Source organism: Anarhichas minor, unplaced genomic scaffold, assembly GCF_050575085.1.
Source record: "Anarhichas minor isolate MPS153535 unplaced genomic scaffold, ASM5057508v1 ptg000033l, whole genome shotgun sequence".
In the NCBI taxonomy this organism is placed as follows: Eukaryota; Metazoa; Chordata; class Actinopteri; order Perciformes; family Anarhichadidae; genus Anarhichas; species Anarhichas minor.
Window position 1 is genome coordinate 2056966 of NW_027466479.1, and position 4774 is coordinate 2061739.

General features: G+C 43.5%; 1 pseudogene; it reads right to left on the bottom strand.

The window, feature by feature from the left end:
• Positions 1 to 2824: 2824 nt before the first annotated feature.
• LOC142965175 (uncharacterized) lies at positions 2825 to 3880 on the bottom strand (annotated as a pseudogene).
• Between the last annotated feature and the right edge of the window lie 894 nt (positions 3881 to 4774).

A 4774-nucleotide genomic window follows, 5' to 3' on the forward strand; every position in this document is an offset into this window, starting at 1 on the left:
TTCGGGCTTTGTAGGTAAGTAAAAGGATTTTAAATTCTATTCTAGATTTTACAGGGAGCCAGTGCAGAGAAGCTAATACAGGAGTAATATGATCTCTTTTCTTAGTTCTTGTTAGTACAGGAGCTGCTGCATTCTGGATCAACTGGAGAGATTTAAGAGACTTATTAGAGCAGCCTGAAAATAAGGAATTACAGTAATCTAGTCTAGAGGTAACAAATGCATGAACTAATTTCTCTGCATCGCTTTGAGACAGGATGTGCCTGATTTTTGAAATGTTACGTAGGTGGAAAAAGGCAGTCCTAGAAATTAGTTTTATCTGAGAGTTAAAAGACAAATCCTGATCAAAGGTAACTCCAAGATTCTTTACGGTGCTGCTGGATGCCAGCGCAATGCCATCTAGAGAAACTATATCATTAGATAACTGATTTCGGCGGTGTTCTGGGCCTAGTAGAATAACTTCAGTTTTGCCTGAGTTTAACATCAGGAAGTTGCAGGTCATCCAGGTTTTTATGTCCTTAAGACATGCTTGCAGTTTAGCAAGCTGATTGGTTTCATCTGGTTTGATCGATATATATAATTGAGTATCATCTGCATAACAGTGAAAGTTTATAGAGTGTTTTCTGATAATATTGCCTAGAGGAAGCATATATAAGGTGAACAGGATTGGTCCAAGCACAGAACCTTGTGGAACTCCATAATTGACGTCGGTCTTCATCGAGGCTTCATCGTTTACATAAACAAACTGAGATCGATCCGATAAATAGGATCCAAACCAGTTCAGTGCGGTTCCTTTGATGCCAATATAATGTTCAAGTCTCTGTAACAGGATGTAGTGGTCTATAGTGTCGAACGCAGCACTAAGGTCTAACAGGACAAGAACAGAGACTAGTCCTTTGTCTGATGCGATTAGAAGGTCATTAGTTATTTTTACCAGAGCTGTCTCTGTGCTATGATGCTTTCAGTCAGGATTTCCTGACTGAAAATCCTCAAATAAACTATTGTTACGTAGAAAGTCACACAACTGATTTGCAACTGCTTTCTCAAGGATCTTAGAGAGAAAGGGAAGGTTAGAGATCGGTCTATAGTTGGCCAACACCTCTGGATCGAGAGTGGGCTTCTTAAGAAGAGGTTTAATTACAGCTACTTTGAAGGACTGTGGTACATGGCCTGTTAGTAAAGACAGGTTGATCATATCTAATAAAGTCGTGCTAATTAGTGGTAGCACTTCTTTAAACAGCCTAGTCGGTATAGGGTCTAAGAGACAGGTAGAAGGTTTAGATGTAGAAATTGTTGAAGTCAGTTTGTCAAGGTCGATGGGAGTAAAGCCATCTAAACATATATCAGGGTTTACAGCTGTTTCTAAGGTTACTCTATTTGTGGAAAGATCGGTACTAGTCGAGGGCAGTACATTGTTTATATTCTCTCTAATAATTATAATCTTATCATTAAAGAAGTTCATGAAGTCATTGCTACTGAGGTCTATAGGGATACTCGGCACAACAGAGCTGTGACTCTCTGTCAGCCTGAAGAGAAACCTGGGGTTGTTCTTATTTTTCTCTATTAACATTGAGTAGTAAGCTGCTCTGGCATTACGGAGGGCCTTCTTATACGTTTTAAGACTGTCTCGCCAGACTAACCGAGATTCTTCCAAGTTAGTGGAACGCCATGTTCTTTCAAGTTTTCGCGATGTTTGCTTTAATTTGCGGGTTTCAGGGTTATACCAAGGAGCGAACCTCCTTTGTTTTACTAACTTCTTTTTTAAAGGAGCAATAGAGTCTAGTGTCCTTCTCAGTGAGCTTGTAGCACTATCGACAAGATGATCAATCTGGGTCGGACTAAAGTTAGCACAGGAGTCCTCTGTTATATTGAAGCATGGTATTGAGTTAAATACAGACGGAATCGCTTCTTTAAATTGAGCTACGGCACCATCAGATAGACATCTAGTGTAGTAACTCTTGCTTACCGGTGTACACTCCGTTAGTAGGAATTCAAAGGTTATTAGATAATGGTCCGATAAAAGAGGGTTCTGTGGAAAGACTATTAAATCTTCTATGTTAATGCCATAAGTCAGAACCAGGTCGTGGTTAAAACAGTGAGTGGGTTTCTGTACATTCTGACAGAAACCAATCGAATCTAATAATAAGATAAATGCAGTACTGAGGCTATTGTTCTCGACATCCACATGAATATTAAAATCCCCTACAATAATTACTTTATCTGTTTTAAGGACTAGACTTGATAAAAACTGAGAAAATTCTGATAAAAATTCAGAATACGGACCTGGGGCCCGGTACACTATAACAAATATAACTGGCTGTATTGTTTTCCAGGTTGGGTGTGAAAGACTAAGAACCAAGCTTTCAAATGAGTTATAATCTAGTTTAGGTTTAGGGTTTAATAATAGGCTTGAATCAAAGATGGCTGCTACTCCACCTCCTCGGCCGGTGCCTCGAGGAATGTGAGTATTCATATGACTTGGAGGAGTTGATTCATTTAGGCTGACATATTCTTCATTACACAGCCAGGTTTCAGTAAGACAAAATAAATCAATATGATTATCTGATATTAGCTCATTTACTAATACAGCTTTAGATGACAAAGATCTGATATTTAAGAGTCCACATTTAATTATCCTATTTTGTTGCACTGTTGCGGTAGTTTTAACTTGGATTAGGTTATTTTGTTTAACTCCTCGATCGTTTATTTTTGATTTAATTAATTGAAGTGGCCATGGGGCAGACACAGTCTCTATGTGTTTTTGGGTGAGTAACTGCTCTAATGGAAGCTCAGAGGAGTGTGTAAGACTGCAACTCTGCTTCCTGGTCTGAACTCTGGGTTGTCATGGACCAGGTCCACACAGAAACTGGGTCAGATTTGCAGAAATGAGATCTGCTCCATCCAAAGTGGGATGAATGCCGTCCCTCCTAAGCAAACCAGGTTTTCCCCAGAAAGTGTCCCAGTTGTCTACGAAGCCCACATTGTTTGCTGGGCACCACCAAGACAGCCAGCGGTGAAACGATGACATGCGGCTAAACATTTCATCATTGGTCAGATTCGGGAGGGGGCCAGAGAAGACTACGGAGTCCTACATGGTTTTTGCGTATGTACACACAGATCCCACATTAACTTTAGTGATCTCAGAGAGCCGTAGTCGGCTGTCATTCCCGCCGACATGAATAACAATCTTACTGTATTTACGGTTATCTTTAGCCAGTACTTTCAGATAGGACTCAATGTCACCTGCTCTGGCCCCGGGTATACATGTAACTGTAGCCTCTGGTTTCGCTAGCTTCACGTTTCTCAGAATAGAGCTGCCTATGACCAGAGTCGGTCTCTCAACTGAGAAATCAACTCTGCTGGGTGCGGAAGACCCGTTTGTAACGCGAGGTGGCTGCTGGCGAGTCGAGTGCCTCCCGGGAGCAGTCACCCGGCCCCCCGGCTGCTCGGGGGCTGCAGGGAGACGGCTAGCGGGAGCCACGTCTGTTTGGGCCGCACCGGCTACGCCCGCAGTCACCAGCGTCTTAGCTTCCATGATGCGGAGCCGTACTTCTATCTGACTAAGCCTTGCATCTAACCGTTGAGTTACCTCAGTCTGCGCCAACGAGTAGGGGCGAAGGGTAGAGGAAGCCCGGGAGGGAGTATTCTCCGTCAGGACTGCGAAGCGGTTGGAGGTGTTTAACGGAAGCTCCCCAGCTGGTTTTTTCCGGAGGCCCAGGCGTACCACCTCCGTCCAGGATGCCGGTTTCGGAGTGGAGCTATGGGTCGGGTCTATAGCAGGTCCTCTCAGCTCGTGGTCGGAGGACCGACTCTCCTCCCCGTCCGCAGGGCCGGGTAGCCAGGGAATAGTGTCCGCAGTGTCCGAGACCAGCTGAGATTGCATAGATGAGATATGCTTTGCCTGGGCCGCCGCTACGGATACGAATCCGTCGATCGGCTGTTCCCTTTTCCGGACTTCAGACTCTAGGCGGTGAAAATCGTCCCTTAACTGAGTATGCGAGTTTGCAATCTCCACACAGACCTGGCTGAATGGCCATTTTGGAAGTTCCTGCTTCCGGTTTATCTGAAATGAGAGGGAAAAGGTGATGGCTCTGCTCAGAAGTTGTCATAAAAACAAGCAAACAAATGTATGTAGCAGAAGTCGGAAGGCGAGTGAAAGGCGTGTGTGTGATCTGATGGCCTCCACGCTGTCTCAGCTGCAGTTCACACCACACTACAGGCTGGTGATGTGCTGCTCTGTGCTCTGTCGCTGCTGCTCTGTGCTCTGTCGCTGCTGCTCTGTGCTTCAAAAGAAATGTCTTTTGAAGCTTGCCAGAGCTGCGACTGTTTCCAAAAAAATGTGACTAGCATGTAATTACTACAATAATCCTTGTGTTCTCTGCAGTTAACTGAAGTTTACATACCACATAAAACCAAAGGTGTTTGTTTCATAGCTGGCAAAAATCAATTGCCTTGTATTTTTTGTATCAATAGTAAAAACGTGCATAGAAAGGTGATTTCCATGTAAAAGCTGCCACATCTATGTTTTTAAGTAACGTGAAATGATTTAGTTTGAAACTCGACCAAATATTTGTTTTAAATGAACAAGGGATCAATGGACTGTGTCTAATGTGAAGGGTGTTGTTCAAAGTCTCGAAGAAGCTAGCCTCTTTCAGCCCGTCGTTTTGATTTTGCGGTCCGCAAATTGTGCTCTCATCAACCTTGTTTGCAGCAGCAGCAAGAAGCTGTTTCTGTAAAGGAGCTCTAAAAACCCACAGTACACTCCCTGTACACCACA